A 16,554-nucleotide genomic window follows, 5' to 3' on the forward strand; every position below is an offset into this window, starting at 1 on the left:
CCCACACATAAATCTGAGGGAAAATGTGTTTTTTAGCTAAATTTGAGGTTTTCATTGGATTCTGGGTAGGACAATGTTGGGAGATTCACGCAAGCCATACCTCCCTGGACTCCTTGACTTTCAGAAATGTCTGGGTTTAGTAGTTTTTTCTAGATGCCCGCTGAGCCCGGGACCAAAAACACAAGTGACTCCCTTGTAAAAGTGAGGTACCATTTTTATCGGTAGACTTGGGGTAATGCTAGGTGGGTGGAAACTTGTGAAACCTTGCAGATTCCAGATCTTTCCATCACAGAAATTTGAGGACAATGTGTTTGCTTTAACAAAGTTTAAGGTTTGCAAGGGATTCTGGGTAACAGAACCTGGTGAGAGCCATTCATCACCCCATCCTGAATTCCTCAGGGTGTCTAGTTTTTAAAAATATACAGGTTTGCTATGTTTATCCAGATGCCGGCTGAGCTAGGGTCAAAAATCCATAGCTAGGCTGATTGCGAAAAAAGAGTCAGCTTTCACTGGAAAAATGTGATGCGTCCAGGTTGCGTTTTGGGCAGATTCTTGTGAGAAGTTGGCCTGGTATATGCTGTCCACTATTCTAGTTGGCACCTTGCACCAGTCCAAACGACCCTTATTGATGGTAGGTTTGAAGGCAACCTATATAGAAAGCTGTCCTAGTGGTAGCTGCAGAGAGCAGCCTTCAGGCTAAGTCTTGAAGGAATGTAAAGCAGCTTGTTTTACCAGTCTATAATCTTATGAATGACCAAATGAAAGGAGAACCACACCCGGTATATAAATATATAAAATATATGTATTTATTCTAAACACATCCCTCTAGTCTCTTTATGAGGCTAGAAGCAAAAGTACATATAGTAAACTTATTTAGCACACAGCAAATTAGCACAATATATGGTTAGCCCTAGGGGCGTACCAAACCATATACTAAGAGAGGTGTATAAGAACCATGATAGACATAGAGACCAGGCCTAGGGCCTGTAGAACCACTGGGGCAACCAGAAACCACCCAAGGTAGTGACACAGGGGACCCAGGGGGACGCGTGCAGTGTCTAAACACATCCGTGAATCACCGTTGACTTCTATGGAGAAAGTTGCGATTAGAGTTTTAAAGATTTGGGACACTTAATAGTGGACTTGGAGTAAACCCATTTAGAAATAGGTAGTTCTAGAGTCAATACCCACAGGAGCACCAGAGTACTCGAGTTACCTCACCCAGGGATGCCAGGTGCATAGGTGTCTTTTCGTGTCGGGTTTCGTTGTCGTCGGCGACCAAGTGGAAAGTGTCTGGATGGATGCAAGGGTGGATTGGAGATTTGAAGAACCTGAAAGCAGAAGGGACAGAGTCTGGGTCACTAGCCAGTGACCAGAACAGTGATGAGCAGCTGACCACCGATGTCGGGTGATTTCAGGTGCAGAAGGTGAAGCTTGACTGTTCAGCCACGAGGACCAGGAGGCGTCAACGACAACCAGGATCTGGATTCGAGCTGAACCACAGAGGATGTCGAGTGCTGCGGTGTCAGTATCAGGAATGGACACAACAAGCCTTGGCAACAGCAACCCACGCAAAACGCAAAGATTGGCTTTGGTGCAGACCAGCTAGGTCTGAGGGAATCACCCTTTAGAGGGGAGTCAGAGCACGTGTGGAGCAACCAGGAAAACTCAAGAAACAGAAGAGTTACCTTCGTGGGGACCCACCAGTTGACGGACTAGGGATTGTGAAGGAGCCTCAAGCGGAAATGCTAGAAGCGGGCCCACGGAACACTCGTGGAGTGTAGGCCCACAATCTTCTGAGCAAATGGTGCTCGGAGCTTGGACTACAAGTAGCTCAATGCACAACTTCAGGAAAGCTCGGGAAGTTGATGCACTTGCAAATGCGCCCGGTGTCCAGGAGTTCCAGTTGCACGTCACTCGTGAGGGCTGCGGGTCTCAGCTTTGCTGGGATCTCGTGTCGGCCTCTGAGAAGTCTGTGTCCTGAGTCGCAAATCTTTCGGGATCCGGCGGGACCCTTGGAAATGCCGACCGGCAAGATGCTTCTTTGGTGCCTGTTTGAACAGGGGAGTCACTCCTTGAACCCAAGTGAGATTCTTCTGTCTTCTAGTCGAAATAGAATGTCGAAGTTCCACGATAAATGTTGCAGAGTTTCATCCAGGGTAATTTAAAGTCCTAAGGACTGGGTTCCTATACTTACACTAAATTTAGGGATTGGATTTACTCTAGGGTCCCACCTATGGGAGGACCCAGGGAGGGGGTGGTTACACCCCTTTCCCGTTGTCCAGTTTCATGCCAGAGCAGGGGCTGAGTGCCCCTGCAACCGGTTTGAACTGGGGTATGCACAGGGACACCAAGTGTGCCCCCAGCACTGTCTGAAAAACATTCTATGAATGCACCCACCCAGCCCCAATACACTAAAGCCTGTCTGGGAGGTGGGTACACCTCCCTGTGACAGGAAACCTATTGTCCAAGTCTCCCCTGCCGGAGTTTCATCCAGCAGCAGGAGGTCAGGCTCATGTCTGTGGCTGCAGCATCCATTTTGTCACTTTTAAACTATTACCTGTCAGGTAAGTATGCACATGTCTTCTCCCTCTAGAAGGGTGGAATTCTACCCCCGCCGCCAGGACTGGCGGGGGGTAGGATTCCAAACCGTTTGACACCAAACACGACATGTATCCATGCAGCCATTCCAAAGTTAGCATTTACCACGAGGTTATAATGCACTTAAGAGTATATGGTCTGGCTGCATCACAGAACAGCACCAGATAATAGATTCCAAAAGCTGCAGAAGGGGCCTGCTCATGCATGGGCACCCTCTTACACAAAATCAAGCACTCTGACTTCAGGATTGATAAGGCCTGCCATAGAAGTGACTTATAGGTTTATATGTGTCAGTGATTAATGGTAGATATAGGTAACCTATATCTTAGTAAGGGGTGCATGCACCACCTTACCCAGGCTACAGTAGCAGACTTTTGGTGCCATTTTGGAAGGCTTCCCAGGGGTGGCATAATACTTGCTTCAGCCCCTGGTAGGCCTCTGGGGTACCTATGCCCTTGGTACATAAGGTACCATATATTAGGAACTCACAAGGGTAACCAAGTAACCAATCTGGAGTGTACCTAAAGTACATGCAATCAATTTAGAGAGGAAGCAGCTGGACTGGGGCCCTGAATAGCAGGATCCCAGCCAATCTAAGTCAAAAACCATCAAAACACTAGGAAAAAAGTGGGGGCAACCATGTAGTCAGATTCCATCTTCCTACACTTCGTGTCCCAGGCACAAGGCCTATTCACACAAGTGAGGTACTATTTTTATCGGGAGATGTGAGGGAATGCTGGGCGGGTGGAAGTTTGTGCCTCCCTGCAGATTCCCGAACTTGCAAGGTGCTGCTCAGTTATTGACTCTGGCCCCCTCTGGTCCTATATATCCCCTCAACCAGAAGGGTCTGGCCAACGTAACAGTATATTGCTTTTCAAAAATCTGCAATATTTAGAAGTTACAGGCAAAAGCGTTGGCACATATGGCTGTTTTTTTAACTAAATTTCATTTTTTTATTTCAACTGTTATTTTCTATAGGAAAACCTTGAAGGATCTAAACAAAGGAACTCTTGCTAAATTAAGAATGTTGGCTTCTTTTCAGAAATGTATAACTTTCTGGGATCACTTATTGCTTTCACACCCATTTCTACCACTAACTGGAAGGTGGTTTAAAGCAGAAAAAAATAGGAATAATAGGCTATGTCCCAGTAAAATGCAAAAACTGTGTAGAAATGTTTCATTTTCTGACAAAAGTCTGCCAGTTCCTGAAAGAGCTGGGAAGATGATGATTTTACCACCACAAACCCTGACGCTTCTTCTGCAGCACTTTTTCCCCATTTTTACCCAAGAAAACAAAATGTAGCTGTATTTTGGATAATTTCTCTGTCAGCTACAGGAGAATCCACAAACCTTAGGTACCTTTAGAATCCTCAGGATGTTGGAAGAAAATGATGCAAATTTGGCATGGATACCTCATGTGGACAATAAGTTACAGGGGCCTAACCGTGAACTATCCCAAATATTCACAAAAAGGCTTAGCATGGGGGGAGTGGGGGAGGCCTAGCAGGCGAAGGGGTTAAGCCAAGCGCACTTCCATAGGCAAAATGTTTTTACATTTCCCTCCCCCAAGGAGAAGGGGGAAGGGAAGGGTGAAGGAAGAGGTGCGCAAAGAGGACCAGTTCAGGAAAGGGACCAGTGTCACTGGTGTCTCCAGAAGGGAGCCAGATGGGGCTCTTACCCCAGCTTCATTTGTCTCCCCAAGGCCCCCCACCGCAGCTATTGAATGTCATCCAATGCCAGGTAGAAGCACAGAAAAAAACAGACACCTCGCCTTGACACACACATTATGGCCAACTAGTTTGTCAATACACGTGCCTCTATGTTTGCAGTAAATGCTTAAATATGACTTTGTGTGTGTGTGTGTATATATATATATATATATATATATATATATATATATATATATATATATATATATATATATATATATATATATATATATACCACTGTGTGTGTGTATGTGTGTGTGTGTGTGTGTGTGTATATATATATATATCGTGGTAGAAGGATGTATGTTGGCATAGTAGGGTTGCACTCGTGTACTGTGGAAAGCAGCCTGTATGCAGTGAGACCTTCCTCTCTTTCTCTCCTGCCAATGCCACTCGTAGCCCTCTGTCAGCCACTTATAGCATTAAGGCATGCTTTACCTGTCACTACCCTTATCTGCCTTTAGTCACAACCACTCTAGTCACTGTCCACAATTCCTGTCACGGCTCACCTCTCCCGCCACTCCATCCACCCCACGTCTCTCCCACCATTGGCCTGCCCTTCCATCCGTATCTACCTCTCCTGTCACTGCCCCTTCTCCTGTCACTCCTTCCAGCACTGTTTCACTGCCCCCCTCCTTTTGCCTTCTGCATAACTATCCTATTTAAACAGTTTTTGGGGTTGAGCCTAGCAGCGCTCATGTGCAGCTCTGCGAGGCATGGTGTATTCAGTTCATAGGCTTTAAGCTGGTCCATCACTTGTCATTGGTTGTTCCAGGTGTATTTCTAAATTCCTTACTTTTGAGTCGTAAATCGTGCCCATTTGTCCCTCCTTTTGGTCTGTCATCCCCTCCCATAGTGACTGGACCTATTACAGGGCTCATTTAGCTTCTGTCCATTTCAGTTAGTTTTGTGCACTATTTATTCCGATTGCCTTCGTGTTCTGAAAATGTTGCAAACATGAGCAGCTGACCAGTGCTACTTCTTTCCCCTCCCAACCACCATTTCTCTGTGTGTCCTCCCCTTCGCACCTTAGGTTTCACTTATGATCTACAGAGTCTAGGGTATGTATGATGTTACAACGCATGCTTTTACAACGCATGCCATTACCACGCAGGTTTTACAACGCAAGTCGTTACAACGACTTGCGTTAGGGGGCGCTGGATAGTGAATAGTTTAATTGGTGTAGGATAGTAATTAAACTATTCCCTATCCTAGAGCGCCCTCCAGCTCAATTTGTTGTAATGGCTTGCGTTGTAAAAGTTGCGTCGTAATGGTAGTGCGTTGTAAAAGTTGCGTTGTAAAGGATGTTTCCCGAGTCTAGGTCACTGAAGATCAAGTTGATCAGTCACAAAGTTAGAATGTTAGAAATTTGACTTTATTTGGTAGCTCCCTTTCACGCAATCTTTTGGTTTAGCATTAATTATGTTTCATTCGCTTGGAGCACCATTGCTCCATTTCTATAAATAGGGATGTAAATCTTGTTCTTTATCTGGTCACACATGTGGCAGTTGTGTCTCTGTTCCCAGTGGTAATTCCTCATTCTTAGTCATCTAACCAGTTCTGCTAGCTGCTTCTCTGGTCCCAGTGGTAATTCCCCATTCCAAGTCATCTAGGCAGTGGTGCAGCAGTGGCTCTGGTTCATACATCCAATACACTGTAAACCCAAAAATATAGATAAAAGACATTGTCATTTACAACGCCAATAGCACTAACTCTGAGATATGAGAGATCTATTGCATTGCAAATGCTTGTTTTCACTGCTGCCACCTGCTGCCACTGCCCCTTTCTCCATTCACTTGCTTTCCCATAACTGCCCATCATAGCCCCTGTCACTGCCCCTGTTCCTATCTCATTTGTTCTTTTGTCACTGCTCACCAACCGGTGCCTGAGCGGCAGGTAGTGTAGAGTCAGCTTAGCTTGTCACTTCACCAACACTACCAATGTTTCCGAGGCCTAGAGAGGTACATGGCTTCTCCTAATACATCTTTACCCCATGGTGCGCTCAACGCATGTACCTTAACTGTTCCTCAGTAGGATAGACACGTCTCTGCTGACTTACTTTGTTGCTTTGACGCTGCCCCAATTGGCCTCCCTTCAGTCAATAAGCATAATTTTTTTTTTTAGCTATCGTGTCAAGAATTTTCATTTCCATTAAGGACACAGAGGTAAGTATTTTGCTTCTTTTAATTTACTTTAGAAAATCACAGCAGCCAATGAAACATTAGTAAACTGAAAACTACACTTCCCATTAACCCCTGTAGTCCACTCTCTCCACTCATCACCGGGGTCATGTAACAGTGTATATGCAAATGCCACCATAGTTCCTCCTCTTTCTTTGTCAATAATGTCCCAAACATTATTCATCCAAACTCCAAACAGAACCATTATTGAACCAGAACTCCTCCGCAAACCGCGGGAACCATACAAACAGTCAAAGGGACTCTTTCCATGAACAAGCATAACCAGTTGCCATCAGTCAAGTTGCTTCAGGTTGCTTTGGTGTCCGTACCTGAAAAGAAAACAACAGCAGGAGCACGGTATCCACCCATCATATATCAGTCATCAAGGGCGGGAAAAAACATGACATCCAAATAATAACAATAATAACATAATTTTACACATTTGCTTATGCAACTAATGGGTGGGATAATCCTCGCCTCTGTGTGCTTAATAGAATTGAAAATTCGTGATGCGATAGCTAGAAATATTTTTCTTCTATTTCAAGAACTGAGGCTTTGGATTATGGTAGTTTAAAGTTGTGCCACAATATTAGATGCACTGGTTTATGGTTAAACACTCTAAAAGTAGAATCAGAGGACCAGTCTGCTGCAGCCAAAATGTCCTCAAGATGAGAACTGGTGGAGAAAGCTTTAGAGGCCATAGCCCCCGCACAGAATGTGCTCCGAAGCAGGACACATCAATCCTGGCTTCAGCCAAAATCCACCTGACCCATCGAATCAAAGTTGCAGAAGTGACTGGGCGGAAAGGTTTCTGCAATGAAATTAGTAAATATCCAGCTTGATCAGTTCATAACTCTTGAGTATGTTCCTCATAACATTTTAAACATTTAACTAAACACAACTTGTGATGATGAGGAAAGGCAGGATACACAATACATTATGTGTCCATTTTAGTACGTTTAGAAATTGAAAAAGACACCCTACCTGCTAAATTTAAGGCTCAAACATCTTAAACCCTTCTGCAGGAATAAGACATAGAAGTAGAGTAAGTTTTGCTGACAATTGTTTACATGAAAGGTCTTCATTAGTTGGTCAGTCTCTGAGGAAACGTCAGACCACATCTACGTCAAAAGTGGAATACTTTGGTTATGGGGGATGTACCATCCGTATTCCCCCTAGTACTTTACACAACAGAAGTTTTTCCCCCACCGGTTTACCATCCAGATGAGGATGACCTGCAGAAATGGTAGAACTGAAGTTATTCACTGTCCTATTCACCAAGCCTTGTTTAGCAAGATCTGACAGAAAATTCACAATTATATGGATACTGGATCCCACGGGATCCACATTCCATTCATCACACCAAGAAATCAACTGACACCAGGAGGATTCATAATGCTTGTTTGTAAAGGGGGCCCAAGATTGTGATAAGAAAAACAGTGTGTCTGACGAAACTGCCATCATTTGCCAACACCACCTGAAAGTCCACACAGCATGAGGCTTTAATGCTACAGGGAATTATACATTGTGAGATTGTGTATTGACCAGCGACTTGATGTTGCTTTAACTACATTTGTGAGCATAGTTTAATCTTGTGTCTATCTGACCATGCCTTTCAGCTGCAAACACAGGCAGGCCTGGGTTACTAAATGGAGTGTTTATGTTTCTCACTTCACAGAGCGGGTGAAATAAGTTGCTAGAACAGTGTGGGAAGCGTACAGTGTCCAATGATGTGAATGTGAAGAATTCTGCCTCACTCTCATCAGAGCCTGGCAATCTCAATTGAGGGACCTCGACGTAGAGACTGTAGCCAGCACCTACAGTGCAGATGAAGGGAGGGGGAGCTTCTGGAAGTCTCTCTCCATGGTAGTAAAGAGAATAAAGGTGGAGACCTCTTGACGCTTTGACAGGAACTCTCCTAGGAGTGGACGCACTTCCTAGGCTCTGCTTTGATGTGCCCAGCTGAAATCTCCTGCCAAGACTGTGCTCCCCAGTCATTCTGGCGAGGATGATGCCAAACAGGCAGCCGGTGAAGTATTCTAAATTCTAATTACTTAATTACAAACAGTTATCTTTCCATGCATTCATTCTTGTGTATATATATACATTCATTACATGCATTTAGTTTACATGTGCATTATTGCCATTTGATATATGGAAACTTCTCCTTTACGTGGCAAATTCATATTGAACTCTTTTCATGTTGAATTTTGGTATTCTAAAGTGTGGATATTCCTACTTTGAAGAGTGTTCATGTTGTGTCCTGGTATTTTGAAGTCTTGCCCATGTGTTCTGAAGAAAAAGCCAAAAATATTGGCATCTGCAGTATTCAAAGTGAAAGGGGCAGAATGTTTTGCAGAAAAACAAAAATGGATAACGCAGGTTCCCAGATACCAAATGAAATATCTAGATGGGAATTAGTTCCATATAGTCAGCTTGCTCATGAGTGGTTGCATTGTGCTGGGATGAGTGAGAATTTGTAGTGCGTGTATGTTTGATGCGCAGCCAAAAGATGTATTAATTTACTTGTAAAAGTGCCAATTGAAAAAGGCAAAGGGGCAGATTTATGAAGGCCTTGCGCCGCCGGTGCGTCACTTTTTCCCATGTTAAAAATGACGCACCGGTGGCGCAAGGCCTTCATAAATCTGCCCCAAAGAGTTTTGGAATTTGGGGCGCAGAGGCTGGATCCTCTTAAATGCCTATAGGAAAACGAATGAGAATGTTATTTAGTTAGAAAAGGAGTGTGAGGTGATGGAAAAACAGTTAGTGGAAACCAAGAATATTTCTGAAATGTTGTCATGTCAAAATAAATTGTTGCAAGATAAGTTTGAAACTTATCAGCTGGTGGCTCAAAAAGCGGCGATTCATGCAGCACTATATAAGTGGAAGAAGCGGAGAGGAAGGATTAAGAAGAGAAAGGTGCATTTAGCTATTGCTAAGGCTAGTTTAGATTGGAATCGAGAGGAGTGGGATGGTAACATATGGGATACATCAGAGTTTTCATCAGATTCTGGAGGAGTGTTCTCAGGATATTAGAATGAGACAGAGGGTCAGAAACCTATCCGAGCGCATCCAATATACCAGCGAAAGTGACAGCAAAATCCACAGGGCCTTGTGCTAAACTTCTTGGAGAATTTCTCACAGCAGGAGATTATTGATATCATAGACAGATTCTGACAGAGGTTGAGTGAAACATTGATTGCATGGATGGTGCACTTGCTTGATTTAGGGGCACAGAGAGTGCATTTAAAGCATGGAGATGTGGCAAAGTGTTGTATACTAAGCTTTGATCCTGTTGCACCAAATGAGTTTAGGAATTTTCAGGGAAATACACAGACCACTTCACTGTTGTTAGCGGCAGAAGGATGTTCACACAATTACCCAACTTAGTCAGATTGGCTGTCAACTGATAAGCCCTGGTTTGCACTGAGGGATGCAATGCAGAGAATGAAAGAGGATATAATGTAGACTGCAATACTAATGGGTGCTGCCCATGATTTGATGAATTGATTGCTAAATACATCAGTGTGAAATAAGATCATTTTTTAGCTCCCCCAGCCTACAAACAAGGTATAATGAAGTTGTTGATTATTCAAACTGGCAATCCCTTGTCTCAGGTGCTTGAGGCTGTACATGAATTGGGTGAGATGGGGGAGTGTTATATGACTGAACGGTCCTCCCGACCTGAAACTCGTACTGATAATAATAGAGTCTCCAGGAGAGACATGTTTATGGCATTGTTGAAAGACGGGGTGTCAATGGAAGAAATTGATGGCATTGATACCATGAGTGTGTGGGAAATGTATCAGATGCGAGGGCTGGATAGAAAGGAAGGAAGTAGAAAGGTGAATAGGAAGGATAATAAGCACATGAATCAGAAACTGGTGGAGTCATAGGTGAAGGAGGAGAGAAAAAAAAAGGACAGAGAGAGAGAAAGAGCCCCGCAGGGAAAAAGAGGGAGAGCCCTGTTTAATGGCGGGAAAAGGACTGCGTTATGACTGAGCAGATGAGAACAGGATCAGCAGTGGGGACAGAGATGAGAAGTTTCCTCAAGATTATCAGAGAGTTTATCTGGATTTGACATGGGCAAAAGTAAGCAGGGCGAAGTTATATTAGGTAAGTGGTCAAGTTCCGATTAAGGAGTGGACTCAAAATGATAACAGACTCCATGTTAGGGTTGAGATTCATTGAAAGAATGGGAACATCCAAAATGTGCGTGCCCTAGTTGATACCTGAGCAGAGGCCTCTTTAATACATGGAAATCCCAAAAAGTTCAAAGGACAGTATTTTACAATTACAGGTTTGGGGGGAAAGGAAACACCAGCAGCACAAACTACAGTTTATCACAGAGAGGTGGTGCTCAGAGGTTCATTGGATTGTTTGGTTTTTGGAGACATTATATCTCTCACTTAGGTCAGATTTTGGCCCCTTTGTACAAAGTTACATGAAATAAATTTGAGTTTGAGTGAAGAGAGCAGCAACAGAATGCATTTGAATCAGCAAAGGAGGGTATACAGCGTGTCTTGGATTTGTGGTCAGTACGACTCTGAAAGGAGGATGTTGAGCTGAATGTCACAGTTGGGCCCTGGTGGACACTGAGCAGTTAACCCTAGGGCACAATGTGATTCTGAGACCTGAGATTCCTATAATGCAATGAGTGATGAGTTCTCTCAAGGTTCATAGGATATGGCATGCGCAGGAAGCTAGCACAAATAAGTGGGAATGGTACATACAAGACAGGGCCTAAGTAGGCTCCAAAGGTACTGCAGTGTTGCAAGAGCAGGTGGCGCAGGAAGATACAGAGTTGTTATTGGATATGCCTGAGAAACAGGAGTCCCCTGTGAAGTGGGGTGAGCCAATTGCAGCATTGTCTTCAAAATACAAGAGACATGTATGGTTTACTGATGGCTCAGCCAGATATGTGGGGGTTAAGATGAGGTACTGGGTTTTTAAGAACCGGCACAGAACCGGCAACCCAGCGGTGTCAGGGTACACCCAGAGACCTCGAGTTCTTCCTGATTCAGACCTACAGAAACTAAGAGTCTTCTAGGTGAAGTCAAGGATCGATTTTATTGGCTGCAACCAAGGTAACAAGTGTCCTAGAAGTACAACACACCGGGAGTATATTCTCAGGAGACTGCTCGAATTTACAAAGTCAGGCTTCTCTCTTTATACAGAATATTCGGCTTCAGGCAAACATTCTTCGAATTTGCAATATATCATTTATAGGTTTTGGTTACAAAAGAAAAGCAGAGTCATGATGACATGTACATATTTCATGTCGTGCTGCCCATAACAAATCACCTGGCAAGGCCCAACATTTCATCAGATATCGCTGGACCCCCAATAAAAACGGGCACCTCCCCATCATAAAGCAAGTGAATGAAAAGAGTGGAGACAGATGTGAGCGAGATACGGCAGGTGTGCGCGCTGAAATGGTTTTATGGCTTGTTGAGCCTTGATGCTATCTTGTTCGGCCACTGGGAGGGGAACTGACCTAACGAGTTTGGCCTGGGGCAATGGCTCCAACTTGCATAGGTCAAAGAAAAGTCGATTAAGGAGTATGTGTCCTTGTGGAATTGAATTCAGCTGGATTAAGGCCTATGTAAAGGGCAACACATAAATGGAAGCCAAGGGTTCAGAACGCAAATGACGATTTCGAGGTGAAATCGTCACTTGAATGTGCTGAAAATATATGTACATGGTGCGCTCGTCATTCTCGGTCTTTTGATACCAAATTCGTCATACTTCGACGAAGTTTTAATTCTCGAGTCCAGAACGATTATACGAATCCAGAATTTTCAGAACCACAAAGAGGCATTGGAAAGCGGTTCCATACAATCCTATGACCGACAAATTTTTTACTACTACTGGAGAGGGAGTGAGTAACAAGTTTGCAGAACTATTTGCTGTGTATGAAGCTTTGAAACAAGCATTGCCTAAAAAGTGTCATATCTACATTGACTTGTGGTCTACTTCCAATGGGGTAGCTACCTGGCTTCCCACGTGGCATGCCCATAACTGGATGATACATTCAAAAGAGGTGTGGGGTAAAGAGTTGTGGAAAGCGATCTGGGAAATGTTAACTCAAAGCACAGTTACTGCATACCACGTAGATACCCACTGCCCAACAGACTCATTAGAACAGTAGTGTAATTCCTTTGCAGATGAAAAAGCCAACATTTTAGAGGCCGAGGTAGCAACACAGGATTCTGATTTTGTGGGAATGGCTAAGTGGGCACAGCAAAACTGTGGACACATGGGAGAGAAAGCTACTAACAGGTAGTCAGAGAATAGAGGGATACGTATTCCCATAGATTTGCAAGCTTACGTAACACAGACCAGTCCCACAGGTTGTGAGAAGAAAGCTAGGTAGGGGAAAACTGCCAAGACAGATATGGCAGATTGACTGCATTGGTCCAATTTCAATTAGTCGGGGTTTTCAGTATGCATGTACAGTGGTGGCTGCTTACTCTGGCTACTTGATAGCCTTTTCGTATAAATGTGCCACTCAGCAAAATCCTCTGAAAGCACCGAATCTACTTATTTTGTAATATGGTATTCCATTGCAGATTCAACGTGACAATGCTTCTCATTTCAAAGGCCAATTGGTGCAGGATTATTGTGCACAGCACAACATAGAGTGGATATATCATATCCTTTACTACCCAAAAGCTGCAGGTTTGATTGAGAGAATGAATGGTTTGTTGAAAGCTCAGCTGGAAACATTGTCCGATGGATCATTAAAAGGTTGGAGAGATAACTCGAATGATGCATTGTTAATTCTGAACAGGCCTTTGACAAATACAGAACCTCCATTAATGCGAATGTTGACACCAGCTATGCAGATTCAGCCTCACGTTACCACTCACACTATCTTTTACTGGGCGACAACTCCCTGAGACTTAGCTCCATATCGGGCCACCCCAGCGGTTACAGGTATTGATTTACATACTTTACACGTGCACAAACTAAAACTCCGCGATATAGCTTTAACTGAAACCGGGTTTGGAATTCAAATACCCTGGGGTATTTTGGATTTATTACCCCTTGATCTGGGCTTGCCTTAAAAGGCATCCAAATTCTGGAAGGGGTAATAGACTCTCTTTGCCAAAGAGAGACGAGTGATACTGTTCAATAGTGGAGACACTGATTTATTAGTGCAACCCAGAGATCGAGTTGCCCAGATTATCATCATGCCGGTTTATGGAGAAATTGTTAGGAAGGAGGCTGTCCCAACCCTTCTTACTGTATGAGGAAAGGGAGAGGTTGGATCCACTGATAAGAACACAGGACCTAAAGTATGGATCAAATCCCCCTACAGCCTCCCTAAACCTGCTGTGTCGTGTAGTTCCTAGGAGTCCTCCAGGACCTGCACGTTTTGGATGACCTAAACTGAGGGCTTGATGTTCCAACCACTTCCAGACACTCCCATTGGATATGTCAACCGTTGGACCAGCTAGCTCAACAGTGCCACTACTACCCTCTGTATTCTACAGTGGTGATGGTAGTCTCTGCCAACCACTGAAAATGACAACCCTGATTCCTCAGGGATTGTGGAAAACAGTACATAGCGATAGGAAAGGACAACATTCAGGTTGTAATGAGACCTGGAGAGGAGAAATGGGAACATGTGCCTGCTGCTAAATGTTATTTGTGAGAATGATAATGCTTGTTTGTTCTCTGTTCGTCTAGATCACAGCATGGCGTGTTTATGTCCTGATTGTTCTGAATGGAGTATATTTGGGCGTCTGCGAAGGGGACCAGGAGGGTCCAAGGGATCCCCACAGCTAAGGGACTCAACCGCCAGAATCAAGTAATGACATTATTACAGCAGCTGGAGAACATGTGGACATATTTGGTGCAAAATGTGCTTAACATATCTCATCTCTGTATCTGGACAACTAAGAGCATCCTCAACGTTATCTCTACTTGCTTAGTTGCAATTGCCACTCAAGTTGAAGTTCTGTTACACATTTTTAGTACTACCAATGCTGATGAGATGGTGGAGAAGAGCGATTTGAGAACCCACCTCTCTCCATATGAGCATAGTAAGTTTTGCCCTGAGGTAACAGGAAATCTGTAGAACAATATGACACATATCATAACATTCAATATCTCTGTTGGTGGCAAATGGTACAGCCTTACATGTGATCCTGATAAAATAGGCAAGTGCCAGAAGCTAACTTGATGGTTCTATGAGTAACATCTCTAGAGAGCAATGTACATTGTGTCAATTATGAAGCAATAGTATGTGTACCACTATAAATAACAATATGTCTTTCAAACACATAGGGCCCCATTAAGTCTGCCCGCCACTCTATCGGTGCTGGGACCAGCCACCAGGAGTGCGGCGGTACTGCACCGCCAATTAGGATGCGACTGTCACCCTGGCGGTCGCCACCCGCCTCAATGCCAAAGAGGCATGCTGTGCATTGGCCTGCACAACGTGACAGACACCGTGCAGTGCCTGCCACCTTGTGTATGGCAATGAAGGGGGTACCATAGGTACATCCCAAGTGAAGCCCCCACCCCCTCTGGAGCCCGTAACGGGCCCCCACAGCAATTTCCGCCTGGCATGGAAAGGCCTGACCTACCATATCATGCCCGAGTGCCACCCGGCCAGCAATCGTGATGATTGCCGACCTGCGGAAAAGCGGCAGATGGACTTTCCATCCGCCGGGGTCCCCCCACCATGGTAATATGGCAGGGCGAAATGTGGTTGTAATGGCGGGTGGATCACCACCGCCGGCTGGGCTGTGGCAATTTGCTCGCCATCATAATCACCCCCATAGTGTCTGTTGGTAGTCACTTCAGGAATGTTAAATTACCCAAGGAATGGCTTGTTTCGTGTGGCGATACGCCATAAACCAATATTGCAGCGAACCTGACTGGTGGACCATGTGCCTTTGTATTTTAGAAAATCCATGGTTGCAATCTTTAACCATTTTAATATCTGCATGGTCAGTTTTGTATGCTGTAAGCTATGTAGTAGTCAGGCAGCAAGATGCACAGCCTTTTCGAGCTGGTGTTTGATGCTTTCTATATCCAGCTCCTTCAAATAGCATTTCAAATTCTAGCATTTCACTTAGCTTGCAGATTTGGGAACACAGTGCAAAATGGATGAGAATTATGGAGAGGGCATGGATTGTGTTGGTCTTGTGCACAGCTTTAGTGATTAATGCTCACCAGTATACCAGAGTATACTTAGATGTGCACCAGGGCTAGAAATGTTGTGAAGGTTCAGCAAGGCATATGACCTGCTCTTGAGATGTAATGTTCATAGTCAATACGTACTGTGAAAATCTTTTCCTTTACTTTGATGTGGAATTTGGGTATGACTCAGTCTGCCACATGGTCGTTCACTGAGTGTACAATGTGTATTGCCTCTGTGGAGTCATCGTTGGCTGTGTCATCTGTGTTTGGTCTGTGTCCTTCAGGTTGCAATTGTCTGAGGCCAGTGACCGTATCATTCATATATTTCCCTTTTTGTGCAGTCTGTAAAGGAATCACATGCAAAAAAATGTGTGGCCAGCAACCCTTCACAATATCCTCTTGTGTCCCTTCATTTGTCTGTCAGTGGCCCTTCACTTATAAGCAATGCAAGATTTTCTCTGAGATCTTATTAGAAGGTCACATTGGCAAATGCGGATTAAGAGTGTGCTTCTCTTACGTCAGAAAGCTCATGGAAGCGCCCTCGTCAGAGGATGCTCAAGAGTATTACCCTCGGTTTAAGATAATTAGCCATCACAACTTGTCCTACTGAAAACTATCATTAATTTGGAAATAAATAATTTATTCACCTTCTAGAGAGAGCACATGAGGTGATTTGGTGAAACTGGGCAAGGAATGGATCCAAAGACCCGCCACTGTCCTGTTTAGCCTGTCACAAGAGGAAATGTTCATAACCTGGATTCACAAGGGATCCAATGAATGCTTTAAAAGCCACCTGAACCACAACTGATTGTTGTTGTGCAGGAAGGGGCACCTTCCTGCGCAACAACAATCATTAGTGGGCTCTTGCTCTTTATATGCATGTTGTAGAATGCAGTACAGATAGAAAA

Source organism: Lissotriton helveticus, chromosome 7 (assembly GCF_964261635.1).
Source record: "Lissotriton helveticus chromosome 7, aLisHel1.1, whole genome shotgun sequence".
NCBI lineage: Eukaryota > Metazoa > Chordata > Amphibia > Caudata > Salamandridae > Lissotriton > Lissotriton helveticus.